General features: G+C 47.1%; 13 non-coding genes and 8 pseudogenes across 13 annotated transcripts; 20 read left to right on the top strand and 1 right to left on the bottom strand.

Moving 5' to 3' along the window:
* The first annotated feature begins 4,494 nt into the window (after positions 1 to 4,494).
* On the top strand, positions 4,495 to 4,613 carry LOC131126685 (5S ribosomal RNA). The gene has a single exon (XR_009129261.2). It is a non-coding gene; the product is annotated as a 5S ribosomal RNA (ribosomal RNA).
* A 112-nt stretch (positions 4,614 to 4,725) lies between these two features.
* On the top strand, positions 4,726 to 4,844 carry LOC131126756 (5S ribosomal RNA). Its single transcript, XR_013625942.1, has one exon. It is a non-coding gene; the product is annotated as a 5S ribosomal RNA (ribosomal RNA).
* A 112-nt stretch (positions 4,845 to 4,956) lies between these two features.
* Positions 4,957 to 5,065, top strand: LOC131122231 (5S ribosomal RNA; annotated as a pseudogene).
* A 112-nt stretch (positions 5,066 to 5,177) lies between these two features.
* On the top strand, positions 5,178 to 5,286 carry LOC131121843 (5S ribosomal RNA; annotated as a pseudogene).
* A 112-nt stretch (positions 5,287 to 5,398) lies between these two features.
* LOC131123204 (5S ribosomal RNA) lies at positions 5,399 to 5,506 on the top strand (annotated as a pseudogene).
* A 112-nt stretch (positions 5,507 to 5,618) lies between these two features.
* LOC131122232 (5S ribosomal RNA) lies at positions 5,619 to 5,737 on the top strand. Its single transcript, XR_013625913.1, has one exon. It is a non-coding gene; the product is annotated as a 5S ribosomal RNA (ribosomal RNA).
* A 112-nt stretch (positions 5,738 to 5,849) lies between these two features.
* Positions 5,850 to 5,958, top strand: LOC131122855 (5S ribosomal RNA; annotated as a pseudogene).
* Positions 5,959 to 6,070: 112 nt separating this feature from the next.
* Positions 6,071 to 6,189, top strand: LOC144897169 (5S ribosomal RNA). The gene has a single exon (XR_013626739.1). It is a non-coding gene; the product is annotated as a 5S ribosomal RNA (ribosomal RNA).
* Positions 6,190 to 6,301: 112 nt separating this feature from the next.
* On the top strand, positions 6,302 to 6,410 carry LOC144896488 (5S ribosomal RNA; annotated as a pseudogene).
* A 112-nt stretch (positions 6,411 to 6,522) lies between these two features.
* On the top strand, positions 6,523 to 6,631 carry LOC144896581 (5S ribosomal RNA; annotated as a pseudogene).
* A 112-nt stretch (positions 6,632 to 6,743) lies between these two features.
* On the top strand, positions 6,744 to 6,862 carry LOC144895283 (5S ribosomal RNA). Its single transcript, XR_013625779.1, has one exon. It is a non-coding gene; the product is annotated as a 5S ribosomal RNA (ribosomal RNA).
* Positions 6,863 to 6,974: 112 nt separating this feature from the next.
* LOC144896549 (5S ribosomal RNA) lies at positions 6,975 to 7,083 on the top strand (annotated as a pseudogene).
* Positions 7,084 to 7,195: 112 nt separating this feature from the next.
* LOC144895550 (5S ribosomal RNA) lies at positions 7,196 to 7,314 on the top strand. The gene has a single exon (XR_013626053.1). It is a non-coding gene; the product is annotated as a 5S ribosomal RNA (ribosomal RNA).
* A 112-nt stretch (positions 7,315 to 7,426) lies between these two features.
* On the top strand, positions 7,427 to 7,532 carry LOC144896627 (5S ribosomal RNA; annotated as a pseudogene).
* A 112-nt stretch (positions 7,533 to 7,644) lies between these two features.
* Positions 7,645 to 7,763, top strand: LOC144895593 (5S ribosomal RNA). The gene has a single exon (XR_013626097.1). It is a non-coding gene; the product is annotated as a 5S ribosomal RNA (ribosomal RNA).
* A 112-nt stretch (positions 7,764 to 7,875) lies between these two features.
* Positions 7,876 to 7,994, top strand: LOC144895629 (5S ribosomal RNA). The gene has a single exon (XR_013626133.1). It is a non-coding gene; the product is annotated as a 5S ribosomal RNA (ribosomal RNA).
* Positions 7,995 to 8,358: 364 nt separating this feature from the next.
* Positions 8,359 to 8,432, top strand: trnat-cgu (transfer RNA threonine (anticodon CGU)). Its single transcript has one exon. It is a non-coding gene; the product is annotated as a tRNA-Thr (tRNA).
* Positions 8,433 to 9,646: 1,214 nt separating this feature from the next.
* On the top strand, positions 9,647 to 9,719 carry trnak-cuu (transfer RNA lysine (anticodon CUU)). The gene has a single exon. It is a non-coding gene; the product is annotated as a tRNA-Lys (tRNA).
* Positions 9,720 to 11,518: 1,799 nt separating this feature from the next.
* On the top strand, positions 11,519 to 11,600 carry trnas-cga (transfer RNA serine (anticodon CGA)). Its single transcript has one exon. It is a non-coding gene; the product is annotated as a tRNA-Ser (tRNA).
* A 2,533-nt stretch (positions 11,601 to 14,133) lies between these two features.
* Positions 14,134 to 14,206, bottom strand: trnak-uuu (transfer RNA lysine (anticodon UUU)). The gene has a single exon. It is a non-coding gene; the product is annotated as a tRNA-Lys (tRNA).
* A 1,080-nt stretch (positions 14,207 to 15,286) lies between these two features.
* trnag-gcc (transfer RNA glycine (anticodon GCC)) lies at positions 15,287 to 15,357 on the top strand. Its single transcript has one exon. It is a non-coding gene; the product is annotated as a tRNA-Gly (tRNA).
* Positions 15,358 to 22,425: the final 7,068 nt, after the last annotated feature.

Genomic DNA, 22,425 nt, shown 5'->3' on the forward strand with positions numbered 1-22,425 from the left:
GAAGAGGTAACAGCAGGACGAGAAGATGAGACAACAGGAGGGGACACGGTCAACGAAAGTAAGAATGACATCGTTGACAAGAGGCATAATCATGGGGAGGAAAGAGGGAGGAGGGTGATTGATGGGTTCAAGGTGATTGAGGGAATCTGGGGAGAGGAAAGGGAGCTGGAAGTGTGTGGGGCAACAACGAGTAAAACTAGAGAGAGTCTAAAAGATGTATCGAGTGAGGGAGAAAAGGGTAACGGGGGAGGGGGAAGAGACGAAGGGAACATTACATCATCCCCAAGTGAGGAGTCGGATAAGGGGCAAGAGGGTTTGACAGTGCAAGAGGAGACCAAGGGAAGAACAGGTGATCGGAAGGAGATAAAGAAACTGATCAGATTAATGTAGAATTAAAAGTGGGGGGTGTCAGACTTTTCACCTTCTCACTTGAAGTCAATGCTGACGCTTTCCTCATTCAATGGGAATGGACTAAGAAATAAAGAGAGACTGCTTTATGCAATGCAAATATGTAAAGAGGACATCGTTTGTCTGCAAGAGACTAACTGGGATGAGGGGGTTATAGATTATATAGAGAAAGAGTGGATTGGGGAAATATTTGTTAATAATGGAGAGAAGAATGCAAGGGGTGTGGCAATATTAGTTAGGAAGGGAGTGGTGGAAGATGTAAAGGAGTGTGGGAAGGATGGGAAGGGGAGGGTTTTAGGGATTGAGTTTCATTATGGTGGCAAAACATATCAGCTATGGAACATCTATGCACCAAACGATGAGAGGGAAAGGAAGGTCCTTTTTGGGAGTTTGAAGGATTTCATGGAAGGGAACTGTGTGATGGTTGGGGATTTCAATGTGTGGTGTGGGAGTTTGGATGTGTGCACAGGGATGAGGTTCAGGGATGACAGCTCAAGGGGGGTTCTACTGCAAAATATGAGAGCAAATGGAATGGTGGATGTATGGCGGGAACGAAACCCAGCAGGGAAGGTGTTCACAAGGAAACAAGTGGTAGGGGGGGTGCTCAAACAAAGCAGAATAGATTTGGTTTGGGCAAAAGAAAACATCTTAAACAAGATAGGATCAATCAAATATAAGATGACTGCAATCAGCGATCATGCAATTGTGTGTTTGACTATATCACAAGGGAGGGAGGGGAGGGGAGGCGGGGTGTGGTGTTTGAATGGAAGCTTACTGCACGACACTAAATATAAAAATCAAGTGGAGACATGCATTGCAATATGGATGAATGAAAGTATGTATGAGGATAATGTTGGGGAATGGTGGGAAAGGGTCAAGAGAGCAATTAAAATATTGAGCATAAAATATGGGAGAGATAAGAGCAGGAGAGAGAAAGAAAGAGAAAGGAGGCTGAGGGATGAGCTGGACAAGGAGAATGAAAAAATAGACAATGGGGGAAGTGATCTAACGAAATACATAGCCCTAAAATATGAATTAGAGGATATAGAGGAGAGGAAGTGTAGAGGGGCGATGGTGAGAAGTAGAGCAAGATATGTGATTGAGGGAGAAAAATGTAGTGGATATTTTCTGGGCTTGGAAAAAACAAACCAGAAAAGGAGCTTCATAGGGGAGATAGAGGATGGGGACGGGGGGATCATCACAGATGGATTTGGAATAGTGGAGAGGGTAGAGCAGTTTTATAGGGACCTATTTAAGGAGGAAAAAGTCGACAAAAGAGTCATGGAACAGCTTCTAGAAAAGGTGAGGGTCAAGGTCAGCGAGGGAGATAAATTAATAAATGAAAGAGAAATAGACAGAAGAGAGATAGATAGAGCAATTAGCGAATTAAAAAGGAATAAAAGTCCAGGTTCGGATGGACTGATAGGAGAATTTTATATTGAGTTTAAAACCATACTAACTCCAGTACTATATAGATTATTTAAGTGGATGGAGGAGACAGGGGAGATGCCAAATAGTATAAGAATGGGGGTTATAAGTATAGTATATAAAAAGGGTGGGAGGGAAAAATTAGAAAACTATAGACCAATTAGTATGCTGAATAATGACTATAAAATACTGGCAAAAGTAATCACAAACAGGTTGAAGAGAGTCATAGGGAAAATTATAGGGAAAACACAATCTTACGGCATACCTGGGAGGGACATCACAGACACAATATGTAGTATTAAGGATGTAATTGATTATATGAAAAAAGGTGGTGGAGGGATTATCATGAGCATAGATTTAAATAAGGCTTTTGACAGGGTGAATCACGAATATTTATTTACATTACTTAAAAGAATAGGGTTTGGAGATAGGCTGGTAGGCTGGATAAAAAGAATGTATAAAAATGCCGTAAGTGTTATAAAAGTTAACGGTGTTCTAACAGGATTAATAAGATTAGAAAGGTCTGTCAGACAGGGCTGCCCGATGTCTGCCTTATTATACTCTCTATCAGCCGAACCGCTGGCATGGCTACTACAAGGGAACAATAATATTAGAGGGATAAATATACCAGGAGGACAAAGGAGCTTAGTATACCAATATGCAGATGACACAACTATCACAGTAAAAGATGAGGAGAGTGCAGGAGAAGTACTGGAAAGTATAAAAGCCTATGGTAGGGCATCGGGGGCAAAGGTCAACATTGGGAAGTCGGAGATGATGTATATAGGAGTAAGTGAATCAGGGAAGAATGAGATGGGGTTAAAGGTGAAGAATGACTATATGAAGATCTTAGGGATAAATGTGGGAATAGAGGGAGTAGAAGGAAGGGATAGACAGTACGAAGGAATAATAAACAGTATGAAGAATACATTGAAATTTTGGAAAAAGAGAGGACTAAAATTAAAAGGGAAAGTGGTGGTGGTGAATGCACTGCTAATGAGTAAAATGATCTACGCAATGAGAGTGTTGGATGTGCCTGACAGGGTGGTGAAAGAAGTGGAGGGGTTGGTGAATGACTTTTTGTGGGATGGGAAAGGGGCCAGAATAGCACGGGAGGTTTTAGAGAACGAATACAAGGATGGTGGTTTAAAACTAGTAAGTCTAGAATGCAAAAAGAAGGCAATGAGGGTGAAGACAATGGCGAACTATTTAGCTGCGAAGAATGATCAAGTGTGGAAGGCTTTTCTGAAGGAAGCAATCAGTCAATGTGGGGGGTGCGGAGAGAGTGGTGTATACATGAAAATGAAAAAAGGAATGTTGAATGGAGTGAGTGAGTTTTACAAAGAGGTGTTGAGTGCATGGGGGGAGTTTGTAAAGAACATAAGCTATGAATGTCAAAATCTAAAACAAATATGGGAACAACCTCTCTTCTTGAATCCAAAAATCACAAGCGACGGAAGAATGATGGACAATATGCTGATAAGGAGGGCAGGTATAAGAAAAGTTAGAGATATAGTGTATGAATATGTACCTGGTTTCATGCCAGCACAGGTGATGGTGGATGAAGTGAAATTGAGGGGGGATGATATTGGGGTGGGAGAGGTGGAAAAAGTGATGGGCAAAATCAAAGATGGGATGCCGAGGGAGTGGAGAATGATGATTGAAAGAGGGCATAAGGTGGGGGAAGACTGTGAGCTGGAACTCTATGTGGGAGAAGGGAAAAGTAAGAAAAGACTAGAGAATGTAAAAACTAAGATACTTTATGCATATTTTAAAGGAGAGAATGTTAGAAGGCCGGCATCGGAAAAAGTATGGGAAAAAGCAATAGAAGGAATGGATGTAAAGAAAATATGGGCAAATATGAGAGTGAAATGGAACACCAGTGAATGTGAGCACATGGACTTCATGCTAAGACACAATAGAATATTCAATAATCTAATTATAAGCAAATTTGATGATAATGTAAGCAAAGAATGTGAAGTATGTGAAAAGAAGGTAGAAACATTTATGCATGAGTTCATGGAATGTGAAGGGTTAACAACATATTTTGACAAAATGAGAAAGCTCATAACGAGTTGTTGGGGAGGAAGATTTGTAAGGGACATGGACTGGAAAGAATTGTGGTTATTTGGTGTAAATAAAAGGGTGGGAGAATGTAATGCAAATCTGTTAAACTATACATTGAGCCATGCAAGATATGCTGTTAAAGTACGAAGAAATATGAGTCACTATGACAAAAGAAATGCGGATGTATGGCAAATTTTTAAAAGTATAATGAAAAAAGACATTTCCCTTTTGCACTATTACTTGGAGGAGGGGGAATTCTATCATGCTTTTGTCAAAGGGAATACAATGGTGTATATAAATGAAGAAATGGGACTGAAATTCAGAATTGATGTGTAAAGTATGTTGAATGTATTAAAAGGAAAAAAAAAAAAAAAAAAAAAGAAAACGCCCGATCTCGTCCGATCTCGGAAGCTAAACAGGGACGGGCCTGGTGAGTACTTGAATGGGAGACCGCCTGGGAATACCAGGTGCTGTAAGCTTTTAATGGTTTCTGCTCTTGCCTGACAGCAGAGGGCGCTGTTTGACACTTTTTGCTGGAGTCTAGTTTGGCCTGCGTCGCCTTCAAATAGGATCTTTTCAGTTGACCTGGCAGCTTATGGCCATACTACCCTAAAAACGCCCGATCTCGTCCGATCTCGGAAGCTAAGCAGGGGCGGGCCTGGTTAGTACTTGGATGGGAGACCGCCTGGGAATACCAGGTGCTGTAAGCTTTTTATGGTTTCTGCTCTTGCCTGACAGCAGAGGGTGCTGTTTGACACTTTTTGTTGGAGTCTAGTTTTGCCTGCGTCGCCTTCAAATAGGATCTTTTCAGTTGACCTGGCAGCTTGCGGCCATACTACCCTGAAAACGCCCGATCTCGTCCGATCTCGGAAGCTAAGAAGGGGCGGGCCTGGTTAGTACTTGGATGGGAGACCGCCTGGGAATACCAGGTGCTGAAAGCTTTTTATGGTTTCTGCTCTTGCTTGACAGCAGAGGGCGCTGTTTGACACTTTTTGCTGGAGTCTAGTTTGGCCTGCGTCGCCTTCAAATAGGATCTTTTCAGTTGACCTGGCAGTTTACGGCCATACTACCCTGAAAACGCCCGATCTCGGAAGTTACGAAGGGGCGGGCCTGGTTAGTACTTGGATGGGAGACCGCCTGGGAATACCACGTGCTGTAAGCTTTTAATGGTTTCTGCTCTTACCTGACAGCAGAGGGCGCTGTTTGACACTTTTTGCTGGAGTCTAGTTTGGCCTGCGTCGCCTTCAAATAGGATCTTTTCAGTTGACCTGGCAGCTTACGGCCATACTACCCTGAAAACGCCCGATCTCGGAAGCTAAACAGGGACGGGCCTGGTTAGTACTTGAATGGGAGACCACCTGGGAATACCAGGAGCTGTAAGCTTTTAATGGTTTCTGCTCTTGCCTGACAGCAGAGGGCGCTGTTTGACACTTTTTGCTGGAGTCTAGTTTGGCCTGCGTCGCCTTCAAATAGGATCTTTTCAGTTGACCTGGCAGCTTACGGCCATACTACCCTGAAAACGCCCGATCTCGGAAGTTACGAAGGGGCGGGCCTGGTTAGTACTTGGATGGGAGACCGCCTGGAATGCCAGGTGCTGTAAGCTTTTTATGGTTTCTGCTCTTGCCTGACAGCAGAGGGCGCTGTTTGACACTTTTTGCTGGAGTCTAGTTTGGCCTGCGTCGCCTTCAAATAGGATCTTTTCAGTTGACCTGGCAGCTTACGGCCATACTACCCTGAAAATGCCTGATCTCGTCAGCTCTCGGAAGCTAAGCAGGGGCGGGCCTGGTTAGTACTTGGATGGGAGACCGCCTGGGAATACCAGGTGCTGTAAGCTTTTTATGGTTTCTGCTCTTGCTTGACAGCAGAGGGCGCTGTTTGACACTTTTTGCTGGAGTCTAGTTTGGCCTGCGTCGCCTTCAAATAGGAGCTTTTCAGTTGACCTGGCAGCTTACGGCCATACTACCCTGAAAATGTCCGATCTCAGAAGCAATGCAGGGGCGGGCCTGGTTAGTACTTTGATGGGAGACCGCCTGGGAATACCAGGTGCTGTAAGCTTTTTATGGTTTCTGCTCTTGCCTGACAGCAGAGGGCGCTGTTTGACACTTTTTGCTGGAGTCTAGTTTGGCCTGCGTCGCCTTCAAATAGGATCTTTTCAGTTGACCTGGCAGCTTACGGCCATACTACCCTGAAAACGCCCGATCTCGTCCGATCTCGGAAGCTAAACAGGGACGGGCCTGGTGAGTACTTGAATGGGAGACCGCCTGGGAATACCAGGTGCTGTAAGCTTTTAATGGTTTCTGCTCTTGCCTGACAGCAGAGGGCGCTGTTTGACACTTTTTGCTGGAGTCTAGTTTGGCCTGCGTCGCCTTCAAATAGGATCTTTTCAGTTGACCTGGCAGCTTACGGCCATACTACCCTGAAAATGCCCGATCTCGGAAGTTAAGAAGGGGCGGGCCTGGTTAGTACTTGGATGGGAGACTCCCTGGGAATACTAGGTGCTGTAAGCTTTTTATGGTTTCTGCTCTTGCCTGACAGCAGAGGGCGCTGTTTGACACTTTTTGCAGGAGTCTAGTTTGGCCTGCGTCGCCTTCAAATAGGATCTTTTCAGTTGACCTGGCAGCTTACGGCCATACTACCCTGAAAACGCCCGATCTCGGAAGTTAAGAAGGGGCTAGCCTGGTTAGTACTTGGATGGAAGACCGCCTGGGAATACCAGGTGCTGTAAGCTTTTTATGGTTTCTGCTCTTGCCTGACAGCAGAGGGCGCTGTTTGACACTTTTTGCTGGAGTCTAGTTTGGCCTGCGTCGCCTTCAAATAGGATCTTTTCAGTTGACCTGGCAGCTTACGGCCATACTACCCTGAAAACGCCCGATCTCGTCCGATCTCGGAAGCTAAACAGGGACGGGCCTGGTTAGTACTTGAATAGGAGACCGCCTGGGAATACCAGGTGCTGTAAGCATTTCATGGTTTCTGCTCTTGCCTGACAGCAGAGGGCGCTGTTTGACACTTTTTGCTGGAGTCTAGTTTGGCCTGCGTCGCCTTCAAATAGGATCTTTTCAGTTGACCTGGAAGCTTACGGCCATACTACCCTGAAAACGCCCGATCTCGGAAGTTAAGAAGGCGCGGGCCTGGTTAGTACTTGGATGGGAGACCGCCTGGGAATACCAGGTTCTGTAAGCTTTTTATGGTTTCTGCTCTTCCCTGACAGCAGAGGGCGCTGTTTGACACTTTTTGCTGGAGTCTAGTTTGGCTTGCATCGCCTTCAAATAGGATCTTTTCAGTTGACCTGGCAGCTTACGGACATACTACCCTGAAAATGCCCGATCTCGTCTGATCTCGGAAGCTAAGCTGGGGCGGGCCTGGTTAGTACTTGGATGGGAGACCGCCTGGGAATACCAGGTGCTGTAAGCTTTTTATGGTTTCTGCTCTTGACTGACAGCAGAGGGCGCTGTTTGACACTTTTTGCTGGAGTCTAGTTTGGCCTGCGTCGCCTTCAAATAGGATCTTTTCAGTTGACCTGGCAGCTTACGGCCATACTACCCTGAAAACGCCCGATCTCGGAAGTTAAGGGGCGGGCCTGGTTAGTACTTGGATGGGAGACCGCCTGGGAATACCAGGTGCTGTAAGCTTTTTATGGTTTCTGCTCTTGCCTGACAGCAGATGGCGCTGTTTGACACTTTTTGCTGGAGTCTAGTTTGGCCTGCGTCGCCTTCAAATAGGATCTTTTAAGTTGACTTGGCAGCTTACGGCCATACTACCCTGAAAACGCCCGATCTCGTCCGATCTCGGAAGCTAAGCAGAGGCGGGCCTGGTTAGTATTTGAATGGGAAACCGCCTGGGAATACCAGGTGCTGTAAGCTTTTAATGGTTTCTGCTCTTGCCTGACAGCAGAGGGCGCTGTTTGACACTTTTTGCTGGAATCTAGTTTGGCCTGCGTCGCCTTCAAATAGGATCTTTTCAGTTGACCTGGCAGCTTTCGGCCATACTACCCTGAAAACGCCCGATCTCGTCTGATCTCGGAAGCTAAGCAGGGGCGGGCCTGGGTAGTACTTGGATGGGAGACCGCCTGGGGATACCCGGTGCTGTATGCTTTTTATGGTTTCTGCTCTTGCCTGACAGCAGAGGGCGCTGTTTGACACTTTTTGCTGGAGTCTAGCTTGGCCTGCGTCGCCTTCAAATAGGATCTTTTCAGTTGAATGACACCTGAAACGTAACAGACCGGACCACCTGAGAGTTAAGGTGGACAGCACTTAGTGAAACCTGACTGCAGTCATGCTGTTGTAGTCTGTGTCGCGCAATTGCTCAGCACGTTTGGCTGTGAACTGAGAGGTTGGTGGTTCGAGCTCACCCAAGGACTCTCAATTCACGCATGTGTTGGACTTTTGACTCCCTCCCTTGTATGAACATTTTTCCCCATTGGTGAACTGTTTTTGCGTTGGTGCTAGATGCACTGCTGGCGCTGTGGCTAAGCTGGTCAAAGTGCCTGTCTCGTAAACAGGAGATCCTGGGTTCAAATCCCAGCAGTGCCTGGGTGCTTGGTCAGTGAAACTTTGGCAGCTGATTTCTGAACCATGTACTTCTTTTCGTCACTTGCCCTTCAAGAACGAATTGACGTTGCATCCACAGCTGACGTGATTGTTATGGATCCCATTACGCCAGAAGGTGCTTGAATCCAAAGAGTATGGCATTGTGATGTGTTGTCGTTCAGCGCCACTTTTGCAGAGACAGTTGAATTTTTTTCTTTTACAGTGTGTCCCCACGTGGCATTGGTGGTTCGGTGGTAGAATTCCCACTTGCCAAGCGGGGGCCGCGCGCGTGTTGTTGACATTTGCTGCCAGCCAATCAGGATGCGACACAGACGTCAGACAAGCAAAGAGACTCGCCTGCCACGCGGGCATGATTACCATTACCATTCCCATCTATCAGGGATGGCAACTGAATTAAGAATCAATGCCAGAAACCTGCCACAGGATTTCAGATAATGTTTTGATGCAGACTGGCCATGATGCCTCTGATTAATTAAATTAATTAATCATTCGTTCATTCATTTTCTACCGCTTTTTCCTCACGAGGGTCGCGGGGGATGCTGGAGCCTATCCCAGCTGTCTTCCGGTCGCTGGTTGCCAGCCAATCACAGGGCACATATAGACAAACAACCATTCACACTCACATTCATACCTATGGACAATTTGGAGTCACCAATTAACCTAGCATGTTTTTGGAATGTGGGAGGAAACCGGAGTACCCGCAGAAAACCCACGCATGCACAGGGAGAACATGCAAACTCCACACAGAGATGGCCGAGGGTGGAATTGAACCCTGGTCTCCTTGCTGTGAGGTCTGCGCACTAACCACTAGACCTCTGTGCCATTAATTAATCAATTAAAATTAATTAAACCATTACCTGTGAGAGGTAAGGTACACCATTGCACTAAACATTGATAGAATAGTTAGTAATGGAGTTAGTAGTGAACAACTAACAATGCTTGTGGGGATTTTTTTTGGTTTTGGACATCTTTCAGATAAATAAGCATGCAAACTGACCCGGGAACACCATGGCTGTTCCTGACAAATGAACATAACGGGAGGGTTAAGATGACTACACTTCCAAAGTTCTCAGCTATGACTGAACCTCTCGCTCCTTTGTTCCCTGAGAAACTAGGTTGGCTGTGGAATTGATCAAACATCAAGAAGATCACATCAATTAAAAAAAAATTAAAAAGTGATATCTTGTCCGAAAAAGGCCCGGTTAGCTCAGTCGGGAGAGCATGAGACTCTTAATCTCAGGGCCGTGGGTTCGAGCCCCACATTGGGCGGTTCAGCTTTTTTGGTGATACAGACCTGGTAGACCCAAATGAGTAGTGAGGGTGTGCTGGGAACATCTGGCAGAGTCTCCCGTTCGTCGAGTCTTCAACTCTCACCTCTGGCAGAGCTGGACAGCCTCAAGGTCCAAAAGTGTTAAGGCAGTCCCATAGTGTCCCCACATCATGCCATGTGTCTATTTGCCTTGAGACATGAGTAAATTAGCTTAAATGCTAACATGCTAATGGTCATCATGTTAGCACCAAGCAAGAGAGTCCTTTTTCAGTCGGGTCTAAAAGTGGGGGCAATGTGAAGCTGTGTCTGTGCCACCTACTATGTTGCTGTGTCCCTGGTCCAGTGTGTTCCCATCTTGGGTTGGAATGTCCCCATGCTTGTAACGGGTGGGGAATACAGTCCGTTGATGAGGATAAGCAGGATGGATTTCAGTGGTTAAAGTCTCCAGCTACCATGAAAACGGTCATGGGCCACAAGCCTGTTCTGAATTCCCCTTTGGCCAATCGACACCACATCAGCTCAGCAGCATTCCTTGTTAGTATAGTGGACCGTATCTCCGCCTGTTGTATGTCACAATGTCACGTTGAACCTCGAGTCGGGTTGCGGTTGCAACAACCAGTCCGGTTAAACAAACCCTTCTCATTAGAACAAAACCTTTCTTAATCTTCTTCTCAAGGTGTTCAGGTGTCTTGTACAATCTGACGGTCTTTTGCTGCCAAATCATTCCAGTCGTGGATAACGGAGCTGACCAGGAAAATGCCAGCTGTGGGATTTCAACCAGAGCCTCCTGAGCATAAGGAACCTTAATCTGGCGCCTTCGATCACTCATCCACCCAACCTAAAACGGTGCCCTGAAAAGGAAAAAAAAACTGTGACCTTGTGAGGTTCACTGACAACAGAGGACACTCAAAAGGAGCCGCACGATATTGATAAGGGAGGTCTGAATTTAATTGATATAGTCTTGAAGAAACAGGCACTGAGACTAAACGTGCTCAGAAAATTTCTGGATCCAGATTGTCGGGCTCCCTGGAAGGAGTTTTTCCTGAAGGATCTGGGTGTATTAAATCATTTTGGTGTGTTTAATCTTTGTCTGTTGCCCCCCAGCCCAGTGCTCGGGGTCCTCCCGAACTTTGTAAGGGAAGCCTTACAGGCGTGGGCCGCTTTGAGGCCTTTTGCTGTGGCAATTCCTGGTTCATGGATTGATTTGTGTAAAATGCCTCTCCGATTCAATCCAGACCTCCTCTCTTCTCCCTCCAAAGAAAGGACAAAGATGATGGGAGAGTCGATGGAGAGAGCTGGGTGAACAGTTGTAAAGGATATTTTTTCACCTTTTGGGGATTGGAACATTGACTTTGTCCGTAGAAAATGTGTTATGTCGAGAGTGGTGTTTAGAAGAAAATCAGTTTTGGTGTTGTTAAACTCATTTAAAGAGCACCTGTTCAGATGGTGGGGCACCCTGCTAACAGGTGGCAAACCTCCTGATGTGGGCTTCGCCCCCCTTGATTGACCCTGAAAACGTCCGATCTCAGAAGCTAAGCAGGGGCGGGCCTGGTTAGTACATGGATGGAATACAAGGACAATACAAGGGAATACAAGGGCAACAGGACAATCCCTTGGTACTTCATGGAAACAATGTGAGGTGCCTGGCTTTTAACTAGAAGTGGAACGACTTGTGTAGCCCCTCACACAAACCATGTGTCTTCCTCCCATGCACATGTTGCCAGCTGATCCTTGACATCAGCAAAATTTTGTTTCTAGGACAATGGGGTCACCTGCCCCCATTGGTCTTTTCCAAGCGGTAACAGTGGCCGAGAGGTTAAGGTGTTGGACTCGAAATCCAATGGGGTTTCCCCGCACAGGTTCAAATCCTGTCTGTGACGCTTTGGTTGGGCATTTGTTGGTACTGTTGGTTATGAGGGCCGCATTCTCTACACTGGTGGTCTGAATTTTGGGTAGAGGATAATGGGGTCCACTGTCCCAATTGATCTGCTTCTTGCAGTCTCGGTGGACGAGAGGTTTGTTGCCACTCTGCTTTTGACATGCTGTTTTCAGCGGCCTTGTCGAATGTGTTTCACAGGTGGGTGGGTGGTGTGATGTTGGATATGGGGGCCAGTGGGTTGTCGCCGTTTTGTTTTTCCTGGAGCACATAAAGAAGAGTGGCCAGTACGGGGGGTTGAACCCATGACCTTGGCGTTATTAGCACCACACGCTAAGCAACTGAGCTAACCGGGATAGCGGCAGAGAGCTGCTGGAATGACGAGGCGCTACGAAACGCGTATCGGGCCGAGCCGCTCCGACCCACACGTCGGCTCCAAATCCCACCTCCCAGGGCTCTTCTGGCACCACTCCTCCCTCCCTGCTCCAGCAGTGGAGCGCCATCTGACGACATCGGGAGTGTCGTCCCCATGCAACTGGGAGCCAGTCGCCTTTCGTCAGCGGAGAGGAGTCACCGTCTACGCCTGTGGCTGTGCCTGTACTGTGGGAGTCCTACACACAATTTCCCGCTGTCCAGTTCGCCCAGCACGCCAACGCTCTTCCTCCGCCAGGGATATTCCCCAGCTGCTGGCACTGCCCGCTCCAACCACACCGGCTGCGTATCCGCTTTGGTGGGCCGACTTCAGGTGGAAGGTACGATATCCTGGGCGGGGGAAGCTTCTCCTACCACAGCATTAATTGACTCTGGTGCGGATGAGAACTTCATTGATAGCGGACTGGTCAGTTCTCTTAACATTCCTACTGTTGAGCTTGTCCCCCACAAGAATGTCTGCTCGCTAAATGAACATCACCTGGCATGCATTGCGCATCAGACGTGCACCATATCCTTTGTGCTGCCGGGTAACCACCACAAGGTCACTCATTTTTTTCTTATGCACTCTCGATCAGCTCTGTTAGTACTCGGCCTCCCCTGGCATCCCGTGCGTGTGTTGTGATGTGTTGTCATTCAGCGCCACTTTGCAGAGGCTCATCCACTTGACAGTTGATTTTTTTTCTCTTACAGTGTGTCCCCACGTGGCATTGGTGGTTCACATTTGCTGCCAGCAAATCAGGGTGCGACACAGACGTCAGACAAGCAAAGAGACTCGCCTGCCACGCGGGCATGATTACCATTACCATCTATCAGGGATGGCAACTGAATTAAGAATCAATGCCAGAAACCTGCCACAGGATTTCAGATAATGTTTTGATGCAGACTGGTCATGATGCCTCTGAAGTTCACCAAAGCAGACCTGACTAAAGGTGACTACACTTCCAAAGTTCCCAGTGATGACTGAACCTCTCGCTCCTTGTGTTCCCCGAGAAACTCGGTCAGCTGCGGAATTGACGTACTCCAGCAAAGGAACCAAAATAGTTATGAGACTGAATGAACCTTCTCTGTCAGCGCTGTGATGGCAGGGGAATTAGCTCAAATGGTAGTGCGCTCGCTTTGCATGCGAGAGGGAGCGGGATCGATGCCTGCGTTCTCCAAGTAGTCAAGTGCTTTTTTGTAGAAGAGATGTTGGGATCGGAAATGAGTCCAGGATCTGTCCCTCAGCATCAGACAAATACCCCAAACCTAATCCTGGCTACGTTCTCTCGACTAGTCTCTTGTCATGTAATAGTGAAGAAACCCAGTCCTTGATTTATTGTTCCCAAGTACCAAACACTAATCTGAGCCCCAATTTCTATGCCAAATACAGTATTGGTCTAACCCTAAACCCAGTCCACACTCCCTTCTCCAGTTGAGCACCTTATCTTCTTGTGTAGTACTTACCAGAAACTCAAGTCTATCATTTATTGACGGGTTTTATTCGTATTTATGTCGTCAGTCGCTTCAGAATGACAGCAGTTGGCAGATAGCGCTTATGAATGACCCTAACCGTTCGACCGAGGACCAAGACAAATCCCATCTCCACTCAAAACCTGTCCAAATGTCAGTTACCTGACTGGGAGCAGCAATATCTTTTTATTAATAAAATAAATTTGATTAGAGATCAGATGATAGATGTTGATGGTAGACTGTCAGATAAAGAACAATATTGTGTAGGATAAACTGTGTAGTTTTCAATTTAAGAGGATAAGTGTAGATGAGGTAGGAAAACTGTTGCATTCCATTAAAAGCGATAAGCCATGTGGTATTGATAATTTGGATGGTAGGTTACTGAGGGCGGCAGCAAAGTTGATTCAGGAGCCCATATGCCATATCTTCAATTTAATTATTGACAATGGCGTTTATCCACAGTCCTGGAAGATCGCAAAGGTGCTAGGTCGAAAAGGTTTACTTAAACAAGTTACTCCTTGTGTGCACGGCCATCTCCTTGGCCTTCTCGGTGTTGAGGATGAAGGAGCAGAAATCTTCTGGCGTACTGTACTTGACCACAGAAGGAGGATAAAGGAAGTAGGTGTAACATTTCAGGGAAGGGTTCTCCCTTCACCCGCCTGAACAGTGACTTGAACCCTGGACCCTCAGATTAAAAGTCTGATGCTCTACCAACTGAGCTATCCAGGCCTTTGTTGAATGAGGACAACTCACAAGGTCAAATCTTCTGGCATACTGTACTTGACCTTGCAGAGAGGAGAGCTTCTTCTCTGGCTCTCAACAAAGGCGGTCACATCTTTCCCCTCTTCTCCCTATCCCTTATCTTCCCTGCTTTGTTGTCCCCTGTCCATCCTGTCGATGGAGTTTGACTTGATTCTTTGTCACGCAGTCTGAAATTGGCAAACTGAGAAATTCTGATTGAGTGACCAATGCAGTCTGTCTATTTTAATACATTTCGTCTCAACTCATGTTGAAAAAGGACAGAGCCATTTCCGTGAGAGCACAAGACCCCTCGATTGTACCCAAAAATACTTTGCGTTCATCAAAGAGTAAAGCTGGTGTCCTGGTTTGCAATGTTGTTTGATTGTTACACCAGAAGGTGCGAGTCACATCCAAAACAAAGGACATGCTGGAAGCATAGCATGCATTAGTATGGCTTCAACTGAACAGAAGTTGGCAGGGTGTGAGTCTCTGTGGCGGTCAGCGCGCTCTCTGGGTGCGTCAGTGTCAGTGTTCATTCATGTTTGCGCTCCACTCTTGCACAGCACTTGTGTGGTTCCCAATTGGCAAACTGTGTGTCAATGCGCCCTACAAAGACAATACCCTTGTGTATTTGAACATTTGTAGGTTTAAGAAATCAGACCACATTAGCCAAATATCTTCTGGACAAAAGAGTGGTCAGACAAGACAAAGTTTGAGCCAGTCAACTGAACATTAGACTTTTGATCTGAGTGTCCGGGATTCAAGTCCCTGTTCAGGTGACCAGTGATTGGGTCTGAGGTCCACTTGCAAACGCCTCCTTTTTGCCCACAAAATACAAGGGCAACAGGACAATCCCTTGGTACTTTATGGAAACGATGTGAGGTGCCTGGCTTTTAACTAGAAGTGGAAAGACTTGTGTAGCCCCTCACACAAACCATGTGTCTTCCTCCCATGCACATGTTGCCAGGTGATCCTTGACATCAGCAAAGTTTTGTCATTCAGCGCCACTTTGCAGAGGCACATCCACTCGACAATTTAATTTGTTCTCCGACAGGGTTTCCCAACGTGGCATTGGTGGTTCAGTGGTAGAATTCTTGCTTGCCAAGCGGGAGGCCCGGGTCCGATTCCCGGCCAATGCAGTATATCTCAGCTTTTACCTTTCTTTAGAGCTCATGTTGAAAAAGTACAAAGGCTCTTTTCCTGCGAAAGGGCAGAATTCAAAGGGACCTGGTGATTCACCCATGCCACAGAGGAGAGAGAGGAGAAAGGAAAAAAATATAAGAAAGAAGAGCAAGTGTACAAGAGGTCGAACAACTGATAGATGTAGGGGAGAGAGATAACACGACACAAACAGACGGATCAAGGAGGGAAGTGGAACCGAGTTGTTTGATGGATGACACACATGGGGAAGACCTGGATACGACGCCCACGTTACCTCCGATAGGTAGTGGAAGAAGAGTCGACATATACACAGAGATGATGGAAGAACAGAATATGGAATTGGAATTAGAGGATACAGAGAGCACTCCGGATTCGGAATCAGCGAGAGAGGAAGACACTCAGGAATCCGAGGAAGAAGAGGATTGTGCACCCACCCCGGAATGGCCGAGATTCGGAGTAACGAGACATGCAAATACCAACCGAAAAAACACACAATGGGAAATGACAGTCAACAAACGGTGGTTGATTTTGGGAGACTCGAATCTGTCCAGGTTCCCACAACACACTCTCCCGGATTTGCAGATAGATACCTTCCCGGGGGCCACATTTTGCAATGCCGAACTATTGATGGCGAAGGCGAAGATGGTGGGGATAGTGGAGAAAGTAGTGTTGTCAGCTGGAATCAACTGCAAAGACAAAAATGTCAGGGCCACAGCCTGCAAACAATTGCAGGGTGCGTTCAAGGAAGCCAAGAAACGGTTTCCACATGCAGATATCTGGATCCCGTTGATCAACTTCTCCACCGACCTCCAGGAAGAGCATCAGGGGGTACTGTTGCAGATGAACGAGCATATTTCCCAGCATATGCCCTTCATCCCCCTACTGCCGGAGGTGCATTTTGAGACAGTGAGGGATTGCATTCACTGGATCGATTTGACAGCATTACACATGCTGGAAAATTGGATCGATTATTTAAACTTGTGTCCCCCTTAAACCTTGAAGGGAGGGGGATACCGGAGACACAGCCCAGAGGGGCGGAGAATGTAGTGGTTTTGACCAAGGATTTCTACCCTACGGAGGCACACTTAAAATTATTAGGCAAGGGGTTGACATTCGTACCTACAATTGACTTATACAAAAATCGAAAAATTCAAAGGAAATTGGACGTACAGGATTACCACCGGAAATGTAGAATTATGGAATATTTTGATGGTAGGGCGGAGCAGGAACGACGACCGTTCTCGGGGCCGTCCACTTGGTTGCCACCCCCGGAAATGATGTCACCGGAACTAAAAGCACTGATTGAGGGTGACCAAAAAGATCTGGCACGTTTCGGATGGACACGACAAGAGAGACCAAATATCCCCCAGGCCGAGGTAAAGGCGTTAAGGGAATTGATGTCTCACAAACATAATAATAAAACCGGCAGATAAAGGAAGTTTGGTAGTAATTATGGGACGAGAACAATACATTCAAGAAGTTTATCGACAATTAAAGGATCAGGAATACTATAAAAAATTAGACGGCCTGATTTATTTGGAAACCATCCTAATGGAATAAGAATTATGATGGAATTGTATTGAAAAAAATTATTACGGCCAAACTAAGAAATTACCTAATTGGAACCGGGGAACCGAGGGCAAGGAGATTTTATATTTTACCCAACATTTTTTTGACTAAGGCGCCGCTCTGGTGGCAGCCTGCTACAGCAGCTCTCGCTCCTCGCTGAGTTCTTTTCTTCTTTATTCTGTCTTTTCATTCTTTTTCTAGGTTATTCTTAAAGGATCTGCTTAGTAATTGCTCAGTTCAACTGTCCACCATAGTGACAGTGTTGAGCTGGCATTTCTCATATAATTTTTTCGACGATGTTTTCGACCGCACGCCGAAACTCTATTGTTTACAGTAGGGACCAGCTGTTGGCGCTCCGCAACACAGCGGCGCTGCCCCACAAGAGGCTCGAGGTTCCCCGGGAGGTAAAGAGGAGAAGACGGGGAAGCCGTGCCGGAGCCCAATGCCGCAACAAGAGGAGGAGATACAGACCAGTTCTCCCGTCCATCATCATGGGGAACGTAAGATCTCTCCCCAATAAGATGGATGAGCTAGCGGCGCTGACCCGGCATTAGAGGCAGTTCCGGGAGTGTAGCGTCATGTTGTTTACGGAAACGTGGCTGGATACACGGACCCCAGACACGATCGCTACACTACACGGATTCACACTACTGCGGGCGGACAGGACAAAGGAGAGCGGTAAGAGGAAAGGAGGCGGGCTGGCAGTGTTTGTGAATGATAGGTGGTGTAACTCTGGGCACATCACTATTAAAGAGCAACTCTGCAGCAAAGACATTGAACTGTTAGCCGTTAGCATGAGACCGTACTATCTGCCGCGGGAATTCTCGCACGTTATCGCGATAGCGGCGTACATTCCCCCTCTGCTAACGCCGACGCGGCCTGTGACGTCATCCACTCTGCCGTGGGCCGGTTACAGACACAACATCCGCAGGCTCTCCATCTTCTCTCAGGTGATTTCAACCACGTTTCTCCATCCTCCACCCTGCCCACCTTCACCCAGTATGTCACCTGCTGCACCAGAGACAAAAAAACACTGGACTTGTGTTATGCCAACACCAAGGAGGCATACACCTCAACAGCACTTCCTCCCCTGGGTAGATCAGACCACAACCTGGTTCATCTCCAGCCTGTGTACAAACCCCTGGTACGCAGGCTGCCAGCTGTGTCCCGCACAGTGAAGAGATGGTCTGATGAAGCCGATGAGGCTCTGAAGGACTGTTTCAACACAACAGTGTGGGAGGAACTCTGCCATCCTCATGGGGACGATATAGACAGTCTCACTGACTGCGTCACAGACTACATAAACTTCTGTGTGGAAAACACTGTACCCACCAGGACTGTACGGTGTTTCTCCAACAACAAACCGTGGATTAATCCGGACATAAAGGCTCTCCTAAAGGAGAAGAAGAGGGTCTTTAAGTCAGGAAATAGGGAAGAGCTGAAGGCTGTGCAGAAGGAGCTGAGGAGGAAAATCAGGGAAGGGAAGGACTGCTACAGGAAAAAGATGGAGGAACAGCTGCAGCAGAACAACATCAGAGGAGTCTGGAGAGGCCTGAAAACCATCTCTGGCCACAAGGGGCCCGACTCCCAGGCTGCTGGGGACCAGGCGTGGGCTAACGATCTAAATCTTTTTTTCAACAGGTTCGATCAACCATCTGCCCATCCCCCAGCCCAGCACCTTCTGCCGAAACTCCTGCCGAAACTCCCCCCATCGACACCTCGAGTGGACAGCCCTACCCCCACCTCCTCCTCCTGCACACAGCCATCCCCCACCACTTCTCACCTCATCAGCTCAACCTCCTCACCAACCTCCCCCCTCACACAGGGCCCCTGCTCCAACCTGACCCTCACAACATCCCAGGTGAGAAACCAGCTCCGGAAAACCAAGGCGAGGAAGGCGGCGGGACCAGACGGCATCAGCTCCAGGCTCCTGAAGTCCTGCGCGGACGAGCTGTGCGGGATTGTTGAGCACATCTTCAACCTGAGCCTGAAGCTGGGGAGGGTGCCACAGCTGTGGAAGACATCCTGCGTGGTTCCTGTCCCCAAGACGCCGCACCCCAAGGACCTCAGCAGCTACAGGCCGGTGGCACTTACATCACATCTGATGAAGACCCTGGAGCGGCTGATCCTTGACCATCTCCGCCCCCTGGTGGGTCCTTCGATGGACCCGCTTCAGTTTGCCTATCAACCTGGCACTGGGGTGGACGACGCCGTCATCTTCCTCCAGCACAGAGCGCTCTCTCACCTGGAGAAACCTGGGAGCACGGTGAGAATCATGTTCTTTGATTTTTCCAGTGCGTTCAACACCATCCAGACAGCACTTCTGAGGGACAAGCTGGAGCACACAGGGGTGGACCTGCACCTCACATCGTGGATACTGGACTACCTCACCAACCGTCCACAGTATGTGAGGACACGGGACTGTGTGTCCGACACGGTTGTCTGCAGTACGGGGGCTCCGCAGGGAACGGTCCTGGCTCCGTTCCTTTTCACCCTCTACACAGCAGACTTCTCCTACAACACACCAACCTGCCACCTGCAGAAGTTCTCTGACGACTCTGCAATTGTTGGCCTCATCACAGATGGGGACGACTTGGAGTACAGAGGACTGACACGGGACTTTGTGGATTGGTGCCAGCGGAACTGCCTCCAGATCAACACGGGGAAAACCAGAGAGCTGGTGGTGGATTTCCGCAGGCGCATCCACTCTCCTCCAACACCAATGAACATTCAGGGAATCGACATTGAGATGGTGACATCTTACAAGTACCTGGGTGTTCATCTCAACAATAGACTGGACTGGACTCATCACACGGAAGCACTTTACAGGAAGGGCATGAGCAGACTCTATCTGCTCAGGAGACTGAGGTCTTTTGGAGTGCAAGGGGCACTCCTCAAGACGTTCTATGACTCTGTTGTGGCTTCAGCCATTTTCCAGGGAGTGGTCTGCTGGGGCAGCAGCATTTCGGCTGCGGATAGGAAGAGACTGGATAAGATCATCAGGAAGGCCAGCTCTGCACTGGGTTGCCCTCTTGACCCAGTGGAGGTGGTGGGAGAGAGGAGGATGTTGGCTAAGCTATCATCCATGTTGGAGAACGACTCCCACCCCCTGCAGGACACTTTGACAGCACTTGAGAGCTCCTTCAGCGATAGACTGCTTCACCCCAAGTGTGTGAAGGAGCGATATCGCAGGTCTTTTCTTCCTGCAGCTGTCAGGCTGTACAACCAGCACCGCTCACAATAGACTTCTACACCACTATGTACATCTGTGTAATACTTGCTTTTAGTCAGTATAGTTACTCCAGACCCCATTCACTGTGCAATATCTGATAAACCTCCATGTGCAATATCATGGGCTCTAATGCAATATACTAAGTTCTATGTGAAGTATTTCCATAATGCCTCATATTAACTCTCTAACAGGATCTCAGTGTATATACTGGTCATATATCTCATCTGGTTTCATATTATCTACATACTGTATTGTATATAACTCTGGGAAAAACTGTTGATTTCTGTTAATACTTGGGCTGTTTATATTGTTTATTTTTCTATATTGTGTATTTTGTACTGCTTAACTGACTCTGTACTCTTGCTGCTGTGCAATACAAATTTCCCGACTGAGGGACGAATAAAGGCATATCTTAATCTTAATCTTAATCTTAATCTTAAAATTCATAAAAAGCCAGAACAATGGAATCTGCCGTTTGTGACTCCACCAGGCAGGCCTATCGTTTCTGATTGCGGAAGCGAGACCTACGGAACAGCGCAATACATTGACCATTTTTTTAACCCTTTATCGACCAAACACCCGGCGTATGTCAAAGACACTTATCATTTCATCGAATTAGTTAAAAACTTTAAAATCCCAGTGAATTAATTTTTCTTTTCCCTTGACGTTAACAACATGTACACGAACGTAGACACGAAAGCCGGACTATCAGCAGTCAAATACATATTTAATAAATACCCAGATAGGAGAAGACCGGACGAGGCCATTTTGGAATTATTGGAAATAAATTTAACCCGGAACGACTTTGAATTCAACTCTGAACTTTATTTGCAAATTAAGGGAACGGCGATGGGGAAAAGGTTCTCCCCTGCATATGAAAACTTTTATATGGCCACGTGGGAGGAGGAGCCACCCCTGCCCAGCCTCACCAACACCAGATCCATTACCCACAAAACAGACGACCTGGAGTTACAGCTCATGGGAAACCGCTACATTCGTGACTGTTGTGTCCTAATCATCACAGAGACCTGGCTCAAACCGACGATCCCCGATGCTAGCGTGCAGCTAGCTGCACTGAAAAGAGAAGCTCTCCAATTTCGTTGTACATCTTGTATAATGACAATAAGGCCATTCCATTCCATTCATGGGGAAAGGGAAGGAAGGAAAAAGGGATGGATGAGTTAAAATGCAAGTTAAACAAGTTTGATTTAGACACCTTAAAGTTTGAGCGCAAGTTGGAAGTGCCTCACTTTGTATTTTGCTTTCGTTGGATCAACACCAGCTGCATTAGTTGAGTGAATTGATTAGTGGTGTGTTTGCCTGAAGAAGGCCCATTACAGCCGAAACGTCGCAAGGACACACCAACCAAGCCTGTTAAGGTTTCCTTTTGTTTCAGAACTTTGTTTACTTGTTTGTTTGTTTGTTTGTTTGCTTGTTTGTTTGTGTGTTTGTTTACTTGTTTATTTTAGTCTTTAAAATTAAAAAAATGTCCCAAAAAATTAAAACATTCATATAAAAATCAAGAAAAAATCACAAAACATAAAAAATAATAAAAATATATATACAAATTCATACCCAGTGTACCATCATGGACCCAAGGGAGGGGGGTTGGACACTGGTACAGCACGGGAGTGCCCGTGCCCGCAGGAGGGACACATGACCGCAAAGGGCCATCTCCCAGTCCCGACAGGGGGGAGGTCCCAACTGGAGGGGGGCCAGAGTATTCTCTACTGCCCCCCCAATAGAGGGGACAGGGGGGCTCAGCCCTACACGCCTAACCCTAACCCCTAACCCTAACCCTAACCTAGCCCTCACCCTAACCCTAGCGCTAGCCCTAGCCCTAACCCTAACCCTAACCCCTTACCCTAACCCTAACCTCCAAATTAAAGGGACGGCCTTGGGCAAAAAATTCGCCCCAGCGTACGCCAATATCTTTATGGCCAATTGGGAGGAGGAAGTGCTCGCAAAATGTCAGAAAAAACCCATGCATTATTGGAGATATCTTGATGACATCTGGGGAATGTGGACCGGATCAAGAGAGGAATTTGAAAAATTTGTGGATATTTTGAACTCTCACGATCCTTCGATCAAACTTAAATACAAATTGGACCCAAACTCAATTGATTTCCTGGACACAATCGTCTATAAAAGACCTATATTCGAAAGGAACCAGAGCTTAGACATTGAAGTACATTTCAAAATCACAGACACACATGCCCTATTGTTCAAGTCAAGTCTGCACCCC

Source organism: Doryrhamphus excisus, unplaced genomic scaffold (assembly GCF_037039965.1).
Source record: "Doryrhamphus excisus strain RoL-2023G ecotype Guam unplaced genomic scaffold, RoL_Dexc_Guam_v1.1 HiC_scaffold_24, whole genome shotgun sequence".
NCBI lineage: Eukaryota > Metazoa > Chordata > Actinopteri > Syngnathiformes > Syngnathidae > Doryrhamphus > Doryrhamphus excisus.